This window comes from Chiloscyllium plagiosum, chromosome 18 (assembly GCF_004010195.1).
Source record: "Chiloscyllium plagiosum isolate BGI_BamShark_2017 chromosome 18, ASM401019v2, whole genome shotgun sequence".
Lineage (NCBI taxonomy): Eukaryota > Metazoa > Chordata > Chondrichthyes > Orectolobiformes > Hemiscylliidae > Chiloscyllium > Chiloscyllium plagiosum.
In genome coordinates, this window is record NC_057727.1 from 55,862,390 (window position 1) to 55,883,043 (window position 20,654).

The following is a 20,654-nucleotide window of genomic DNA, read 5'->3' on the forward strand; positions in this document are numbered from 1 at the left end:
CAGGCTGGCCTGGGCTCAGACTGCCTCCCTCCTAATTGAATACATTCAAAGAAAGTGATCAGTTTAAAAGAGGCCTACGGAAATAATGCTGTTCAATTAATGTGGATGGCCCTTTTTAGCTCTAATGCATTGCCAAAATGCATATCAAAAGAACTGATTGATCTGTTACTATATATATGACCTCAATATATGCAAAATAGCTGCTTATGTAACAGTAACTGCACACAAAGTAGACCACTGTGAAGAGATCTTGAAGAAGTTGAGAAACAAAGCTTGAAGTGCTTTATAAATATTCATTCTTCCATTCTTCCTCATAATTACTTTTAGGAAACCACTGAAGAACCTTTTGACTGCAGTGAGCTTGTTTTCAAAGCTTCAGTTTGTCATTGTGGCACTGACATTGTGTTTTCCTTTGGGATCTGCTTTGGAATTTATAAAAACCATTAGCTCTGCATCATAGATCCTCAATCAAAAAAAACATCTGACATGACTTGTGCATTCATTTGTCATATCTGTATCCCAGTTAAGGTGCATATAATCTGGGAAATGTTTGAGATGTAACCTTTTATATTAGTTTAATCTAATTGATAAGACTGGGATGGCATTGCATTGCAACCTGGCATCCCCAGGTACCAAATACACAGTGCCCTCACTTCACAACTACTTTGATCTGTCTGCAGTGTCTGGTGGACTAGGGAATTGGAACAGTGTCAGTAAATAGAAAGAAATTTGGATGATTAAGATGATAAAGCAATGGGTGGATAAAGAATACCACATAGTAAGTAGCAAATACAGCAATTAGATTGAAAGAGGTACATGTAAACCACTGCTCCACCTGAATAGAGTGTTTGGAGTCTTGGGCAGTGGAGAAAGGCAGAGTTTTTGAATGTATGTTATTTCTCTCGCTTTTTCATATAAAGATACTGTGCTTAGGGGATTGGATATTTATGGTGAAACATGGATCAGGGAGGCACAGAGGGAATGCGAGAGGGCGCAAAGTGAGATGTGTGAGTGTGGTGATGGCATTGTAATGAAGGTTGAAAAAAGAGGTGAAAAATGACCCAGTTTGAAGGCGGGTGGGATGGAAGGTGAGGAAGAAAGGGAATCCTTTTGTAGTTATTGGAGGAAGCTTAGGAGTGAGAGTAGAATTGTGGGAGATGAGCTACACATGATGGAGGCAAACTTGAGTATGGAATAAAGATGACCTCAAAAGCACATTATGCATCATCAGTACAGATGCAAATTTCCATAATGTGGTTTGTAGGATGTCTTCTTTTTTGTTATTGAACTGGGAATCCCCCTACCCCACCCCATCCATAACTCCCACGTCATGCTTGGCAGGTCCCTCAACCAAATTCAATATTCTGCACTATTCCACATTTTGCAATTTCACATTTGTGTTTATAGTGGGAGCATCATCATTTGAACTACTTTGTCTTCACGGGTGAACATACTGTTGCATCCCTGTCCCACAGTAATGAAGGAAGGTGTGATCTGGTTCCGAGCCAGATTTCCATGTCTGCTGCTGTTACTACCCAAGTGCTGTCACAAGAGTGTTTGGAAGGCCTAAAGCACTGACAAAGGTGGCCTTGCTGAAGCACCTTTTGAGAGCATGGTCCCTCTTCTCAGAACTCAAGTATTAACTATGTTTCTTGTTAACTATGTTAACTATAATTCTTGATGAAGGGCTCGATTCTCCTGCTCCTCGGATGCTGCCTGACCTGCTGTGCTTTTCCAGCACCACACTCTCCACTTTGATCTCCAGCATTAACAATGTTTACACACCAGCTCAGCCAAATCCGAAAATAGGCTTCAGATTTGCAGAACAGTTCTGCTGTGTTCTGTTGTGTTACCTCTATTTGACATATCTTTCACCTTCAAAGTGGAAGACTCCCTCTCAGTGGTTCTTAAAATGGAAGATACTGTCCTGCAAGCAGTTGTGGTCCAAGAAATTATTGTGAGCCATAGTAAGGTAGCAGTTAGCCACAATTCTCTCTTGAGTTGCAATGTTCATTCAGGGGAGTTCTCCCAGGTATCTTGACCAATATTTATTTCACACCTAGTATCAGGGTAACAAATTATCAGGTTTTTTTTTTCCTGTTTTTTGGGACCTTCCTGCATCCTAATTGGCTGCCATAACTCCTCCATTGCAAAGTCATATTTGGGGGGGAAAATAAAATCCTTGAGTGTGAAATAATTGAAGATGTCCTGAAGTCATGAAAGTTCTTGTCTAGTGGAGAACATTCTTCAATTTCAACTGGAATTTGATTTTTAGAAATAGTCATTTCTAATTTTTTGCACTTGCTAAAAAAAAAATTGACTGAAATTTTTTGAGTTAATTGGTGGTGTTTCCAAACCTTTCGTTGGACTTAAGTACATTTCAGTACAATTTTGAGGCAATGCTAAAAGAGAGAGAGAGATGAGAAATGCTGACTCTATCTCCTGCTCAGCTACCTATAGCAGATCCCACAGCATTATTCCAATCAGAATATTGCAAAAAGAGCAATGAGCAGACTATCTCTCAAAAAAAAATCATAAAAGCAAACCATTAGAAGCCCATTTGGATTTTGCTCTGGAACTGTCACCACCTATTCCACTCACTCCATCTCCCCCTTTGTAAACAGTATAAAAAAAAAAATTTTCCAGCCCCTTTCAGATGTGAAGAAGAGTTATGTGTGACTCAAAATTTCTCTCTCTAGATGCTGCTTAACTTTTTGAATGTCTCCAGCATTTTCTGTCTTTATTTCAACTCTTGCTCCGTGTTTTGACCGACATTCCTCCCATAACCAACATGACCTATAAATACAAAGTTAAAAATCACACAACACCAGGTTATAGTCCAACAGTTTATTTCGCAGCACTAGCCTTCGGAGCACTGCTCCTTCTTCAGGTCGTTGTGGAGAATAAGATTGTAAGACACAGACTTTATAGCAAAAGTTTACAGTGTGATGTAACTGAAATTATATATTGAAAAAGACCTGGATTGTTTGTTAAGTCTCTCATCTTAAAGAATGACCATGTTGGTTTCAGTTCGTTCATATATAAATTGCAGAACTTTTTTTTTCAACATATAATTTCAGTTACATCACACTATACTTTTGCTATAAATTCTGTGTCTTAAAATCTTATTCTCCACAACCACCTGATGAAGGAGCAGCGCTCCGAAAGCTAGTGTTTCCAAACAAACCTGTTGGACTATAACCTGGTGTTGTGTGATTTGACCTAAAAGTATATTATCTCTCCTTGTCTGCAGGACTTTGTTGAATACATTGGCTGTTGCCCCCTCCATAGTAACAGTTCTGATTTAAATCACACGGCTGCAAAGCAGATCAGGCCTTGTGAGGTGCTATATGGATACAACTCTTTCTTTAATAAAGAACTGTGGAAGCTGGAAGTCAGGAACAAAAACAGAAATTGGTAGAAACGCTCAGCAGGCCTGGCAGCATCTGTGGAGAGAAATCAGAATTAACATTTCAGATCCAGTGGTCCTCCTTAAGAATTTCTGAGGAACTGGTCCGAAGAAGGGTCACTGGACCGGAAACGTCATCTCTGATTCCTCTCCACAGATGCTTCCAGACCTGCTGAGCTTTTCCAGCAATTTCTGTTTTTATGTCTTTCTTTTAATATTGCTTCAAAAGACTTGGGATAAGTTTGAAAGTCTCCAGTTTCACTACATTGTACATGCAGTGACAATGTCTCAGTACATAATATAATGATGGGAAGTTGTTATTTTAATAGAATGATATGTAAATGGTAAAGTCACCATAGTCCTAATAAACTCCAATGTGGACTTCACCAGTTTCCTCATTTCTCCTTCCCCCACTTCACCCCAGTTGCAAACTTCCAGCTCAGCACTGTCCCCATGACTTGTCCTACCTGCCTATTTTACTTTCCACTTATCCATTCCGCCCTCCTCTCTGACCTATCACCTTCATCCCACCCCCATCCACCCATTGTACTCTTTGCTACCTTCCCCCGCCCTCCTCCCTGACCTATCACCTCCATCCCCACCTCCATTCACCTATTGTACTCTATGCTACTTTCTCCCCACCCCCACCCTCCCCTCATTTATCTCTCTACTCTGCAGGTGCTCTGCCTATATTCCTGATAAAGCACTTCTGCCCGAAACATCGATTTTCCTGCTCCTTGGATGCTACCTGAACTGCTGTGCTTTTCCAGTACCACCCTAATTTAATGGACCATAGAACTGCTCTCTCATTAGAGAGAGAGACAGAGATTGTTGGTGGTTTAACTTGAGAGTCAGCACACCTCAGACGAAGGGAGAAGTTGAGAAGGAGAGTCCTTCATGGTAACCTCAGCCAATGTGGGAATTGAACCCCTGCATAGGTATTACTCTGCATCACAAGCGTGCTGTCCGGCCAACTGAGCGAACTGACTCTCAATGATATGTGTTGCCAGTCAAGTAATAAACTCCAATGTTGGATAGTGTTAATATTAGAATTACTGAAGAGGAGTCAGTTTTGCTAATGTGCATAAATAACATCTGCACAAAAGATATCGAATGTTCGACATCGAAAGAGCAACGACCACAAGTTAATATGTTTCAGCCTCGACTCCTACACTTATACCAAGATCAATAAGGTTGCCAATCACCCAACTAACTAAAGACAAATTAGTAATTGGAAGTATTTCACTAATATAATTACTGTAACTGATTGCTCCACTATTATTACTTTTTTCAGTTGATTTGGAGGTAATAACAGGTAACACTGACTTGTGTCCAACATTGAGATATAACGGTAGAAGGTAACCAAGCAAGCTGAGAACTCCAATTTGTCCTGACAGCCATTGTGAGGTTAACCACATGCGATGGGATGTTACAGTTGAAGAAAGCAGCTCCCACATTAGGTAACGTTGGGGGTATACTTCACAGGTAGCAGCTTAAAATTAGTTCTTTACTTACTTTGACAGCCAACATTAGTTAAAGAATTGAATGACTTATAAATTTTTAAAATATATTGAAGGTTCCGAAGCAGAAACCAGAGTGACATGAATGCTTTTTGCTCTCTAGCCTGATTTTTGTTTTTGTTACATTGATTCCTGTGTTGCCTTTTTCCCTGTTGGGAAGAGACCCATCTCCCAACCTGGTTAGGTCCAAGAGCTCTTAACATCAGCCTATTGATATCCAGCTACATCCTGCCAAAAAAGCTGTGGTTTTGCAGATCCTTTGTTTCTCATTTTTCCCTCCTTCTTCTTTCTCTGTCTGTCTAGTTCTCTATCTTTCTCTGAGGCCCATTCTGATCTGAGATAGAATAGATTAGCAGCCAACTAGAGGGGCATAACTAGAAGGACAAATTACTTATTATTATCTGTTGCCTTTTGGAAGAGGGGTCTGTCTTTTTTTTAGCGCAGAAAAACCTATTGGATATGATTTCTAGTGACAGATGATAGATATTGTTTGGAATTCTAACTCCATGGTTGGAAGTGAAAGATCTTTTTAGTGCTTTGAAGTTTAAGGAATTAAAATTGATACCATGGGATGCCGATTGTGCTGTGAGAGATGAGCTAATGCCGCAAGTCATTCGTTAGAGTTGAGGTTGCCATAGACTTTCGAAGGGATTTTTCAAGGCAGGTTTCTGTAAGCGGGACATCCAAATGGTGCAGCATCTGCTCTGGGTTACTTGTGTGAACAGGGCACGCATCTGTGTGTCGACTTAGTGCATTTGATTGAAGAGCCATCAATGAGCATCACGGCATTCGCACCAGGAAGTGTCAGTCAGAATAATGAACACAATATGAAACAGATATAGAAAACGACAAGTTAAAAAGAAAGTTACTTTTTAAAAGACTTCTCCAGCAATATTTAAAACCTGAAGAATGAGGTTCTATTCATCCTCATATTAATTGCCAATGTCAGAAAAGTCATTTGGCAACAATTAAGACTTATCATGCTAAGAGCAAGTGGTTAGCATGGAAAAACTTGACATAAACAATAATGAGCACTATTAGCCTCAATATTATTTTTGTAACAAAATCTGTGCTAATGTAGTTAGTTACATAATAAAGCTTTGAAATAATCAAATGGGGAAACTTGTGCTTTAAGTTAATATATTGTTTATTCATGTGTACAGAAGGTTACACGGATGGCTGCAAATTCACCAAAGCATTTTAAAGTATGCTTTAAGTAGTTGTGTAGTCAGCACAGTATATGTGATCCAAAGCATCCATCTTCTGTACATTGCTAGCAACTTCTGAAGGAGAATTATATCCTGCAGATAGCATTAAAATTTAAGTGCATCACTTTATGATGACATTAGAATGGTTGGATGTATTTCTATGCATTTTCATACAATCGTTGCTATAGACTCAACTCGTGGGAAATTAATTGCTAAGCTAAATGCATTAAAGTCTCATGTCTCTTCAGACAAGCTAAGCTGTGTTCATTCTGTGGTGCAAATTACACATGGTGTGCATGTGGGACCAATATTTGGGCCCAAACCCACACTTAACTGCCAGTGTTTGACAGACTTTTACAGTGTTAGGTTTTTCGTGAACAGATAATTATCCACTTGTATGAAAACAGTGACATGTTGCTGCTGAGAGAGATTAGTCACTTATAGAAGATCATGCAGGGTCTCTATAGAGAAGTTCTGTCTGATTCAATCATCAAGTTTGAGCACAGGGATAGGTACTGCTTATTTAGACCAGAAGAGCAGAAATTAGGCCATTTGGCCCATTGAGTCTGCTCCACCACTCGATCATGGCTGATAGGTTCTTCAACTCCATTTTCCTGTTTTCTTCCCGTAATCTTTGATCCCCTTGGCATCCAAGAACTTATTCTATCTCTGTTTTAAATATACTCAATGATCTGGCCTCCACAGCCCTCTGTGGCAATGAATTCCACAGATTCACGACTCTCTGGCTGAAGAAGTTTCTCTTTATTTCCATTCTAAAGAGTTTTCCCTTTACTGTAAGGCTGTGCCTTTGGATTCTTGTCTCTCCTACCATTGGAAATATCTTCCCAACATCCCCTCTGTCCAGGCCATTCAGTATTCTATACGTTTCATTCAGATCGAACCTCATGCTTCTAAATTCCGTTGAGTATAGTCCCAGAGTCCTCAAACGTTCTTCATATGTTAAGCCTTTTATCCCTGGGATCATTCTCGTGAGCCTCTTCTGGACCCGATATCCTTCCTGAGGTATGGAGCCCAAAATTGCTCACAATACTCTACGTGTTCCGACCAGAGCCTTTTGCATCCTCAGAAGTACATCTCTGCCTTTATGTTCAAGTCCTCTCAAGATGAAAGGCAACATTATACTTAGCTTCTAGCTCAACCTGTAAGTTTAACTTAAGAGAATCTGGACTAGGACTCCAAAGTCCCTTTGCACCTCAGATTTCTGAATTTTCTCTCCATTTAGAAAATAGCTCACGTCTCTATTCTTCCGACCAAAGTGCATGACCTCACACTTTCCCACATTGTATTTTATCTGCCACCTCAATACTATCTGTCCCTCCACCTGTCTTAGTATCATCTGCAAACTTAGCCAGAATGCCCTCAGTTCCTTCATCCAGATCATTAATGTATAAAGTAGAAAGTTGTGGTCCTAACACTGACCCATGTGGAACACCATTTGTCACTGGCTGCCATCCTGAGAAGGACCCTTTTATCCCCACTTTCTGCCAGACATCCAAGCTTCTATCCATGCTAGTACCTTGCTTCTGGCACCATAGGCACTTATCTTACTCAGCAGCTTCCTGTGCAGCACCTTATCAATAGCCTTCTGGACGTCCAGATAGATAACATCCATTGACTCTCCTTGGTCTGACCTGCTTATTACCACCTCAAAGAATTCTAACGGATTTGTCAGGCATGACCTTCCCTTGATGAAACCATGCTGAATTGATCTTGTTTTACCATGCACTTCTAAATATTCAAAAATTTCATCCTTCACAATGGACTCCAAATGCTCACCAATAGTTGAGGTCAGGCCAATTGGCCTATAATTTCCCATCATTTGCCTTACTCCCACTCTTTTCCAGTCCAATGTGACCCTCCCTGACTCCAGTGATACCTGAAAGTTCACTACCAAAGCCTCCACTCTCTCTTCAGCTATCTCCTTCAGAACTCTAGGGTGTAGCCCATCTGGTCCAAGTGATTTGTTCACTGTCAGATCTTTCAGTTTTCCTTACACCTTCTCCTTGGTGATCACTGTACTCATGTGTGCACTGCCCTCCCCTGACTCTCTTGAATTTTTGGGACAGTACTAGCTTCTTCCACCGTGAAGACTGATGCACTCATTCAGTTCCTTTGCCATTTCTTTGTTCCTCATTACTAGTTCTCCGGTGTCATTTTCCAGTGGCCCAATGCGCACTTTTTCCTCTCTTTTGCCCTTTATATATCAAAAGAAACACTTGCAATCTTCCCTAATATTACTGGCTACCTTACCCTCATATTTAATCTTCTCCCTCCTTACATCTTTCTTCATTGTCCTCCATTGGTCTGCAGTGATGTGTGTCATTTATTATAAACCAGACCAAGCCTCCTCAAAATATTTTAAGAAGATAGTATAGACCATATTTTTTTCTTATTTTAGAGGTAAATGTAAGGTGTTGCATTCCATTGATCAAACTACTCAGTTATGCAAAGCACACTTTTTTTTTACATTGCAGTTAAAATATAGTCAAAATAAAGAAAAGAATGAGCTTAACTGTAACTATATTGAAATGCTTAATAAAATAACAGATCTACTATTTAACTGTCCAGTATAGTAACATCCCATAAGCACACCCTTAACAAAGGCAAATTCAGGAAAACCAGATTGTCTCTCATGCATTTCTAGCACCAGGAAGAGAACCCCAGCTTTTAGCTGTAGCAGAGAGAGGACTAAGGCTTCCACATCCAGCGTCAAGACTTCAGCAACTGCAGAAAGCTCAAACTCAAAATCCTGGTTCTGTGAGAGCTTGACCCCACCTGTTCACACTGCTTCTACTGTTTCAACCTTAAAAAAAAGAACCCAAGGCCTTTCCAACTGTTTACTTTATTGGATTCAGGTTGACAGCTCCATGCCTCTGTCTTAAAACCTCTCCTCCAAAAGAAAGGGCACTTCTTAAAGCCATAGTATCATAAGCACCTTAAAAAAAAACTTTAATGGGCAGCACAGTGATCTCAGCTTTGCTCATCAGGCATCCCTGCAAACTGGAGGCCTGATTTTGAATCCAAGCCACGGTCTGATAAAATGAAATGATTTGGAATTAATTTGTCAACCACCTCTTTACCAGGATGCTGTTTGAGTTTGGTTTTATATCTGGAGAAAAAGAAAATCTTGCCAAACCATTCATATTCGAGAGATGTTAAACAGTCAAGCACTTGATTAATGACATGTCACGGTAAAGTTATGATTCTTGTTGTATCACCCTTTCAGATATAGCGACCACAGCTATATCTGAAAGAGCAATACAACAATAGGAAAAGGCAGAAAATAGGAATACCTGTAAAACATAAAAAATGTGACTCCCAACCATTTTTAATTAAGTTCAATCCAATTCATCAAGATTTTAGTTACCTGTCAGAATTTTTAAATATCTGGTTGGTGTCACATTTTGCCTGATAATATGCCTGTAAACTGCATTGAAACCGTTAGTCAAGTTCCAGGTTGCTATCTGTAAACCCATTAAAAAGTCTGTCAAAGCAGGACAGCAAGGATCAGTCAAAACTCCATGGAACATATTGTCAAAAAGTCTGAAAGTTCAAAGATGCTGGGGAGCCAGTTTGTCCATTCTCGTCTGAGAAGAATATATTTTTTTTCTGCTAGTGAGTCATATTGACCTGTAACTATTTATTTCTAGAGTTTCCTAGAACCTTAACAAAGAATGTCTTTGCTAGTGAGGTATAGTAAACCCCTTTAAAGAAACAAAGACAGTGTATGCTGGAGGAACACAGCAGGAATGGCAGCATCCGTTGAGAGCAGAATAGAGTTAATGTCTTGATTCGGTAACTCTGCTTTTCTCTCAACAATGTTGCCAGATCTACTCTATATCTTCAATACACACTGATTTTGTTTCAGATTTTCTGAATCTGCAGTTCATTTTTTCCTGAATGAAATTTGCCTTGAATATATGGAAATCTGTATATCTCTGTTCAGAAAGCAAGCTTGATTTGTTTCAAGCACTGTCAATTGTACAAATGCATGGCTGTCAGCATCTGGTGGATCCAAACTAGGAAAGGTCCTGTTCTGAGGTGGCCACATGCCTGGGTATCACTGAAGAAAATAGAACACATAAAGGTGTTGAAAAGGCATTTAAAAAAAAAATCTCATGGGTAATGTAGAAGGGGCAGGACAGATGGAGACCATTTAGTTCACATAATCTGTACTGGTGTTTATGCTGTCCATGAAATTCCTTCCACTTCTCCTATCACTTTGACTGCTTAATCTTCCATTCTTTCCTTCTTTGTGTGTGCCTAGCTTCTCCTTAGATGTTACCCATGCTGTTCACATCAATGATTTTCTGAGTCCTCATCCTCACCACTCACAGAGTAAAGAGGTTTCGCCCAAATTCCTTACTGAATTTTTTAGTGACTATCTTAAATTAATGGCCTTTGGTTGTGGAAACATCTTACCTCTATCTACTTCACCAAACCATTTCACGCTCTTAATGAACTCATCAGCTCGTTCTTTTTTAGAGGAGGGTACCTAACTTCTTCAGTCTTTCCTGATCATAGTAACTCCCCAGTTCTGGTGTTAGCCTTCTAACTTGTCTCTGCATTTTTTTTCCAGTGATTCTTTATCCTTTGTATAATATGGAGACTGCAGCTGTTTTAGTACTCCATGTGTAGTCTCAATAAGATTCCGTCCAAGTTGAACATAACTACTTGTATGATCTTCCTTATACCCAAGTGTCTTATTTATTGTTTCTTTCATCTTGCATTATTACTTTAAGGAGAGATCTATTGAACAGCATTCACAAGCTTTCTCTTGTCTATGTGTCTATATTGAGTCATTAGTTTTTTTTTGTTATCTCCTGGCAATCGAGAAAGAGAACAGGTCACTCACCTATCAGATATTATGGAAGTTTAGCATGCCATCATTCACAAAATCACTTGCAAACCATCATGATTATTCAAAATTGAATTGGCAGTGAAGGCTATCATAGTCACCCTCCTTTCTGTTAATTTTTATATCGAACTTGAAAGCCTGCCTTCCCAAATAAAGCAATCAAACAGCGTGGTACTGGAATGACCTATCACCATCCCCCCAACACCTTAGTCTACCTATCATATTCCCAGACACCTTCCCCCCCACCCAGCCCTACCCCCTCTCCCATTTATCTCTTCAGCCCCCTTGGGCCACCCTCATTCCTGATGAAGGGCTTATGCTCAAAACGTTAACTCTCCTTTTCCAGCACCACGCTCTTCGACACTGATCTCCAGCGTCTGCAGTCCTCACTTTTTCCCAACTAAAGCAGCCATGCCAGCAAGTGAAAATTCACCTGACGAAGGAGTAACGCTTGTGATTTTAAATAAACCTGTTGGACTGTAACCTGGTGTTGTGTGACTCCTGAGCAAGAGAGATGATGCAGAACCCTCTGCGCCACTGTGAAAGTGAAGTTAAAGGAATTGTTCCTTACCACCATGAGTCGTCGTGATTGTAGGGACCTTTGTGTAGAAAAGAATGACAGAAGGTTGATCTGATATAAGATTTTGAGAGAGTTTGACAGGGGAGATGTAGTGAAGGTACTTTGACTTTTACAAGAGAGTAAAATTAGACCTTCTGAAAATAAGATGGTAATTCATAAATCCAAGAGGGAATTCAACAATATCTTATTATATGATGTCTTAAACAAAATGTCAGAGAGACTTTACAGGAGTGCTGTGTATAAAAATTTGCAACTGAGTCACGTAAGGCAGCACAGTGGCTCAGTCGTTAGCACTGTAGCCTCACAGCAGCAGGGTCCCAGGTTCGATTCTGGCGTTGGGTGACTGTCTGTGTGGAGTTTGCACATTCTCCCCGTGTCTGCGTGGGTTTCCTCTGGGTGCTCCGGTTTCCTCCCACAGTCCAAAGATGTGCAGGCCAGGTGAATTGGCCATGCTAAATTGCCCGTAGTGTTAGGTGCATTGGTTAGAGTGAAATGGGTCTGGGAGGGTTACTCTTCGGAGGGTCGGTGTGAACTGGTTGGGCCGAAGGGCCTGTTTCCACACTGTAGAGATTCTAATCTTCTAATCTAATCAGAACACATGGCCCCAATCTTGCTCAGAGAAGATTTCAAAGAGCAGTTTATAGTGAAAAAGAAAGCAAAACAAGAAGTCTTGGGGTGGAATTCCAAAACATAGGACCTGGTTAGTTAAAGCACATCTGCCATTGGTAGTGGAATTAAAATTGGAGATGCACAAGAAACCAGAATTAGATCCGCATAGATACCCTGACGAGCAATATGCCTAGAGGTTTTCAGAGACAAGGAGAAGCAATGCAGGAAGGTATGTGAAAGGAAGAATGTGAATTTTAAAATGGAGATCAGCAAGCAGTTGGTGATGGTGAATTGGGGTTTAGTCCGTATTGTAATTTTTCCCGAGTTGGTGGCAACACGGTAGGTCATTGGAGCCAGCCCATTCCAGGCCACCAGCTTCGTTTTCTCTTTTTCAATTTTCATTTTTTTTTTCTCCTCGTCTTCCTTTCTTCTTCGTCTGTGAGGCAGGAGCAGTGTCAGCAGGGCGATGGCTACAGCATTGGTACCGTGGTTTGGGACTCTTAGCGGAACTGATTGTGCCCCGAACCGGGACTCCCTGCCGCATTGACGCCTGGAACGGGGATACCTGGCAGTGATAGTCCAGAGCCTGAATTCTTGGCTGTTGCGGTGCCTAGAATGGGGGTTCCAGGCAGCACTAGGACTCTTGGCAATGTCAACGAGTCAGCAGGGCCAGGGTCTCCCTGGGCACTGGTGTCGTCGTTGTTCCAGGAGCAGGACTTCTTGAGGACCATAACACCATACAAAGACTTGCAGAAGTCCTAAAGCTGTGCTTGAAACTTCAGTTTGAACAGAAGATGAACTCTTATTCAGGTAATTTCTTTTTACCCTTATTGAACCTAAAATTGTGCCTGATTCTGGTAACAAAACACCTTTCATTGTATCTTCAGGATACAGGTGACAATAAATAAACCATTCACCATTCATCATTCAGATAACCTCAAGGTTATGGTGGTGGAATCTGGGAGACCAACCAGGAATGCATCAAAATAGTCAAATCTGAAGGTTACAAATGCATGGATGAGGGATTCAGAAAAACATAAGTCTCATCAGCATTGAAGTCAGCTCAGGTTAGAGGAGGAAATAATTGGCCTCGCTTATAGGATGTGGGCAGATTGCTGGCAAATCCATCATTTGATGTCCATCTCTAATTATCCTTGAGAAGATGACAATGAGCTGCCACCTTTGGTGCACATACCCAAAATACTGTTGGGAATGGAGTTTCAGGTTTATGACCTAGCAGCAGTGAAGTAATAATGATATAGTTCCAAGTCAGGATGTTGTGGAGCTTGAAGACTTTTCAGGTTATGGTATTCCCAAGTATCACTTTTTTTTATTCTTTCCAGGTAGTAGTGGTTATGGATTTGGAAAGTGGCTGTGCTATGCTTTGTAAATAATGCACACTACTGCCTATGCCTACTGGTGATGTAGTAGGTGAAGGCTTAAACTGGTGAATAAAGTGTGGATCAAACAGGCTGCTTTATTCCTGGATGGTATCAAACGTCTTGGTGTTGCAATTGCATGGATCCACAGAATGGAGACAATTCCATCACATTCCTGATTTGTGCCTTGTACATGATGGGCAGGCTTTGAAGAGATGGGGATTAAGTCATTCCCAATTACATTCCTAACCTTTGACCTCCTTTGGTAGCCATATTATTTATGTTTGATCCAGTTTGGTCTTTGATCAATGGTAATGCCCCAGGATATTGATAATGCAAGATGCAGAATATCATTGACATGTGGTTAAACACTTTCTTATTGAGTTGATCATTCCCTATCACAAATATTGCTGGCCGCATTTTACCCCAAGCTTGAACATTGTTAATGACTTGCTGCATGTAGGAACAAACTACTTCAGTATATTAGGAGTTGTGAATCCTACTGAACACTGTAGTGATCTATGAGAAGCCCTATTCCTGATGTTTTGATGATGAGAGGATTCATTGATGAAGTAGTTGAAGATGGTTAGGCCTAGCCTGAGGAACTCCTGTAGCTGTGTCTTAGAGATGACATGACTGATCTCAAACAACCATCCTTTTTGTGCTTGCTAAGATTCCAACCAGGGGAGAGTTTCCTAGATTCCTATTGATTGTGCCAGGATCTTCAGGTCATATTTGATGAAAGACTCATCTCAAGGGCAGTCACTCCAACCTCATAGCTAAACTAAGCTTTTTTGTCCATTCTGGGACTATATGCCTCACACAAAACCGAATATTGTTCTGTAGGTTATTACTGAGTAAATGTTATTTAATTGTGCTGTCATTGACACCTTCCATCGCTTTGCTGATGATCAAGAGTAGACTTATGGGGCAATATTATCTGGTTTGAATTCACCCTTTTATTATGGAAAGGACATATCTCGACAAATTTCAAACTCCAGTAGGCACCAGTGTTGTAGCTGGATGGGAACAGCTTGGACACAGTCAGAATGTTGCCAGGATTGCTAGCCTTTGCAGTGTACAGTACCTTCAACCCTTTCTTGCTGTTAGCTGGAGTGATGCAAGGAATCTAAGGAAACACCGTTGAATCATAATCCAAATAGCACTTCAAACTCATCCTTTACATTTGTGATGTCCCAGACAGCTCCATTATTGAGAATGCAGAAGGGGGATGTGTCTGGAGACCCTTCTTCAGGTTAATTCTTAAATTCTCCAGCACCATTCACAACTGATTGTGGCAGGACTGCAGAGGACTGATCTCATCCATTGGTTGTGGAATCTCTATGGTCTGTCTGCATTGGTTTTGCTGGTTAACCTACCTGCAATCCTGTTTTGTGTCTGGAGTATATTTTTAGCATATGCCTGCTGCTGCTCCTCAAGGTGGTAAAAACAATGACTGCAGATGCTGGAAACCAGATTCTGGATTAGTGTTGCTGGAAGAGCACAGCAGTTCAGGCAGCATCCAAGGAGCAGCGAAACCGACGTTTCGGACAAAAGCCCTTCATCAGGAATCTCCTCACATGCTGCCCTCATTAAATGTAGATTGATCACTGGACTTGATGGTAATGATGGAGCGGGTGATGTGCTGATTCATGAGGTTACAGATTGTGGTTGAACATTACACGTTACAGAATTTCTTTGTCGAGTTGCTAAGTCTGTCCTGAATCCATCCCAGTAATATTGCCACAAAGCATGAAAGATGGTATCATTAATGTGAACTTGAGACTTCATTTTCATAATGTATGTGTGATGGTCACCCTTACCAAGACAGTGGTCAAATGTTTATCTCCGTTTCAAATACAGCATAAAGGTAGTGAGTAATTTAGATTCTTCTGGATGGATTTGGAAATACGTTTGAACCCAAGTTACCACGACACTGTGGCACAGATGCATTGAAGGGGATACTAGATAAAGACATGACAGAGAAAGGAGTAGAATAATTCTGTGAAAGGGTTGCTAATAGGAGGCATGTGACAAGTCAAAATACCAGCATGGCCCAATTGTTGTGACCTGTTTTATTTTGCGGATTCTGTGTGCATTCTTTCAAATTTGAGAGGTAGGGTGGAGTGAGGTGAGACCGTGGCCAATGTATTGATGTTTGACACTGCCTATGCACACACCTAACATTGCAGTGAGCATATATTACCTGTTATTGCTCTGTTTTAGTTCAAAGGTTTCTATTGCTGTGATAAAAGAAATCATAAAAGGTAATTTTGAAATTAATGTACTCTGTGATGGTGCCTCAAAGCGAACTGAAATTGCCACAATAGACCTGTATGTACTTTTCAACTTAAGAAGAAGCACAGTTACTATGACCACCATCACCATTAAGAAGAATAACTCTTTTAATGTGCCTGAGATGTTACGTGCTTTCTGATTTTAAAAGCATCTTTGCCCGTAAGCGCCTACATTTGTTAAATGTCATTCGGCGGTAACAATTGGTTGGAATTCACTACTGGGTAGGGAGGACAAGATTTGTTTTTTTAATCCTGTCAGAGAGCTACTCATATATTGTGACATGTGAAAAAAATGCAAGAAGGCTTGAAGATCTGAAGTGTGAAGCAAAGGTACAAGGCATCATTTATTCAGAAGTTGGGTTATAGAGCCTGGGGAGACATTTGCCCCAGACATGGCATATAACAGGGAACTGGCACCCTGCTTGGCAGACAGAGACCTAGAACTCTTGATGGAGTGGTGACTCGGAGAAAGAACATACCCAAACCCCTGGACTGATAGCAGAGGCTGCCCTTGACTTACTGTGCCAGGACCCCCTGACTGAAGGATATCTGTCTCCTTTGGCATGACTAAGAACTGCTTCCCTTTGAAACGTGGCTGGTTGATGCACATAGTGTGTTTGCCATGTAGGCTGTAGGTACGTGGTGCAGGGGCAAGATGATACAGCATGGTGTCAGACAACAAAACGTCCCTTGACTGATTATTGCTGCCAACCATGCCATGCTGCCTGCCTCAGTGTCTGTGCTAAAAGGCAAGTCATGGCAGAAATACTGTGATCCTTTAGCTAAGGGGACAAAGCTCTGAGAGGCAAGAGGTAGGTAAGCATCTAGGTGGGTGCTTACTGAATGAATACTAAGAAAGTAAGAGAGCAGCCCTGAGATTCAGCCTTGTCCAATCCGGAGTTGGATGCCTGCCCATGTCCACAAAGTGGCAGTATTCCAATGATAATTACCAGTGTGTTCCAAGTGGATCTAACATGTGCCATGAGGGCGCAGAGATGCTAATCATTGCCAGCGTCCAGTGATATGGAGTGTGTGCTGCTGTTTGCCTTGATCTATTCCATTGGTACTGAGGATTCAAGATGGAGAACCAGAGTAAGCAGCAAGCTGGAGTCACCAGGTATTCACTCGGACTGTCATGTCGGGAATTCTCAGCATCTTGTTTCTATCCTGCTGGTAGTAGATTACATATTAATGAGGGTGACATGATTGATAATTATACAGTGTTAAACTCCAATGCAATCTCTTAGAACTACGTGTTCCACATGACTGCCAAGCAATAATAACCTCCAACATGCGCAAAGACTGACAACTCCACATGGCTTTCCATAGCATTACCATCAGTAATTCCCCCATTTTCAACATCCTGAGGGCTACTTTGGACAAGAAACATATCTGAACCTGCTCACTAAATGTCATGGTTATTCCATCTGTGACCGAGCATTCTGTGATGAATGGCTCACTTGCTAGGCTAGCGCCATCTAAAATGCACAACTTAGAAACATAATGGAATATTTACTCGCAAAATTCACATCGTCCAGACAAAGTGGTGCAGTGGATTGATACTTCACCCAGTAAGCTAAGCCTCCATCCCTACAGAAACCCATAACATTCATCTAGGAATACAGGGACTTCAGGTACATTGGAATAGAGACACTTTCAACTTCCCCTCCAATTTTTAAAAATTAATTTGAAGGAGGTGGGTATCGTTGACTATCTCAGTATTTATTGTCCATTCCTAATTTCCCTTCAGAGATTGGTCATCCCTCTTGAAGCTCTGCAGTCTATGCATAGGGGTATAATATCCATCCCCAAGTGCGATTCGGAAGGGAGCTCCAGAAATTTTATTGAGTGACAGTGAAGGATTGGTTTTATACTGTGAGGTCAGGATGATTTGTGGCTTGGAGGAAAACTTGCAGTTTGTGATTTTTCTTGCATCTGCTGCCCTTGTCCTTCTAGATGGTAGAGGTTGTGGGTTTGGAATTGCTGTTAAAGGAGCCTGGGTGTTTTGCTACATTGTCTCTTTTGTGGGGACTCACTGCTGCCCATGTTCATTGGAGATGGAAGGAGTAAGTGTGGAAGATGGGTGAATGTGATGCCAATCAAGCAGGCTGTTGTGTCTTGGCTATGTTAAGCTTCTTGAGCATTAATAGAGCTGCACTCATCCAGATAAGTGAAAGCATTCCTTCTTAGAAATGCCAGGCAATGACCATCTCAAATAAACAATCTAACCATTCAATGGTGTTACCATCAATAAATCCCCCCCAAACCTTGAAGATGGTTAAACCTAGGGCATCACCCTGAGAAATGCCTGCTGCAGATGCATGGGATGAAGAGATTGACTTCCAACAACCACAACCATCTTTCTTTGTGCTAGATATATCTCTAGTCTCTCCCTCTCTGTCTCTCTCCCCTTTCTGATTTGGGCATATATTACTGCTTTGTCAGTGTTGTGGGGGCTAAAGTGCGAGACAAGCTACCCAACTGCATTGTGGGAATGGCATCATCACAACACATGGAAGACTACAATAACAACAGCCACCATCACCACCTCCAAAGCAACAAAAGAGACACATTAAAGTGAGTCTTGATATGGGCACTGTTATGGACCCCCTCAAAACATTTCAAGCAAATAGCCCGGACCCTAATTTTGCTATTTGTTTTAAGCAGGTATAAGGTGGATATTCCAGGCGTGATGCAACTGGTCCAACCACATAGTTTTAAACAAAATGGAATTTATTTGCAAGATTACCAAATGAAACACAAACAAAACAGAACAGAATATAGAATAACTTAACCTCTCCGAAAATCCAATAGATCATCCCAACTGAATGATGCCGTTCCAAATACTAGCAACAATCCCCATAAACAACCTTTGGCACAAAAGCTAAAATCAAGCGCAGGGTTTTACAGGAGAAATGTCAGAGAGAGCGGACCAGCCTGGACCAGCTGCATTGGGTCCAACAGCGTCACAACTCACTAGCAGCCTTGAACAACCAGACTGCTTGCTAAAACCAAAACCAAACTGGAGAAGAGCTGAGCCGGGGAGAACTGATAACTCCCCTTTCATTGTCCAGGTTTTTTTTAAAACTCGATAGCCTGTTGCCTGAGGCAGTATCTGCTAACTATAATCAAACTGGCCCTAAAACTCTTTAAACCTAGACCTCCTGGAGTCTCTGCAGTTATGAACCCTCTTGAAAAAAAATCCAAGGAAGGCACAACCTTGTTAAAGGAGCAGCATCCTCACAGCACCAATTCACAAAATGGTTTAAATCATGTATTCAGTACAAGTACACAATCCTTTATCCAAAACGCTCGGGACTAGCTGGTTTTTTGGAATTCTGAATTTTTCGAATTTCGGAATAAGTGACAGTTCAACAGTGAAATTTTTAAAAAACCTTATTGAACAGCAGACTCACTGAGTGTAACGGGCCCTGAGACAGAATTGAGGCCTGCCAGTGCTGGGCCAACCCCCACCCCACACACACTTACATTGCATCTGAGTGACACACGTCGAATGGATGTAAAATTGGGTTAACTGTTTGCAAGCCAAACAACTTTGTTAACGAGAGAAAATTTCATAAAGAAACCTTCGGATTTTTAGCTTTTCGGACTTTGGATAAAAGGTTGTCTACCTTTACCTTACTGTACGGTTACTTCTCCCTTGATGTGATTTTCAGTCCAAGCAATAGAAATACTGAGAAGGGTGGATGCAAGACTGGTGAATAATTAGATTTTTAATAGACCAAGTGGGAAGGACATTGTGTGAGACCTGAGGCACTGTTTTATTTAATCTTTGATAAGTGCAAAGACTATGATGGGTACTGTCGCATAGTAGATATATTTCCAGATTATTAACTCCAAGATCTTGGCGAAGGATCTAGTGAGGTCAGTTTGTGACCCATCATGGCAGCTTTGGAATTTATACTCAATCTGAAAGAAAAAGGTAGCATTACCTATGGTGATCATAAAATGACTGGATTATTGTAAAAGCCGAACTGATTCACTCGAACTTAGAATTATTACAGAAGGGACAGTTTGGCCTGTTAAGCTCATGACCAGCTTTCTACGAGAGCAACTCAGTTAGTTCTACACTCCTGCCATTTTTAAGCAGGCCCACAATAAATTTCTCGTCAGATCTTTATCCAATTTCCTTTGAAAGCTAATATTGCATCAGCCTCCACCATACTTTCAGGCTGACCCTAACCATTCACTATATAAAGGTTTTGTCAATAAGCTTAAACTGGTGACTTCTGGTTCTTGGCCCTGTCATTTTAGCGAATGAAATCTGCTCTCCTTACCTTGTCTTACCTATAAATGGCTCCAAAACCACAACAATATGATTGATAGCTATGTACTGTCTGAAATGGCCTAACAGGTATTCAGTTGTATTCAAGAACATGGCTTTGCTCCCTTCTCAAGAGCAGATAGTGATAGTTAACAAACATTGACTTTGGTGATGCTCACTTCCCATAAATAAGTAAAAATGGGAAGGAATATGTCTTTCAAAAATGGAGTAAGTTAGAACTTCTGACTTTATCAAGGTAAATGACATTTCTCCCAGTATTTGAATGAATCAGAGTGTGTCTTTCACAGTAAACATAATCAGGAAGAGATGATTAAAATATGGAATTGCTTCCGTGTTTCCCAGGTAAAAGTGAACAATCTGAAAATGAGAATGGTATTTACAGATGCATTTGTGTTTGAATACACTTGTCCTGAAACAATTGTATCAATTTAAATTCATCTAGAAAATGGTGATTTGAACAACATTAT

General features: G+C 40.9%; 1 protein-coding gene across 6 annotated transcripts in view; it reads left to right on the top strand.

The window, feature by feature from the left end:
* Positions 1–20,654, top strand: part of LOC122559107 (metabotropic glutamate receptor 7-like) — a 736,921-nt gene that overhangs the window by 660,798 nt on the left and 55,469 nt on the right. The gene's annotated exons all lie outside the window — the stretch shown is intronic.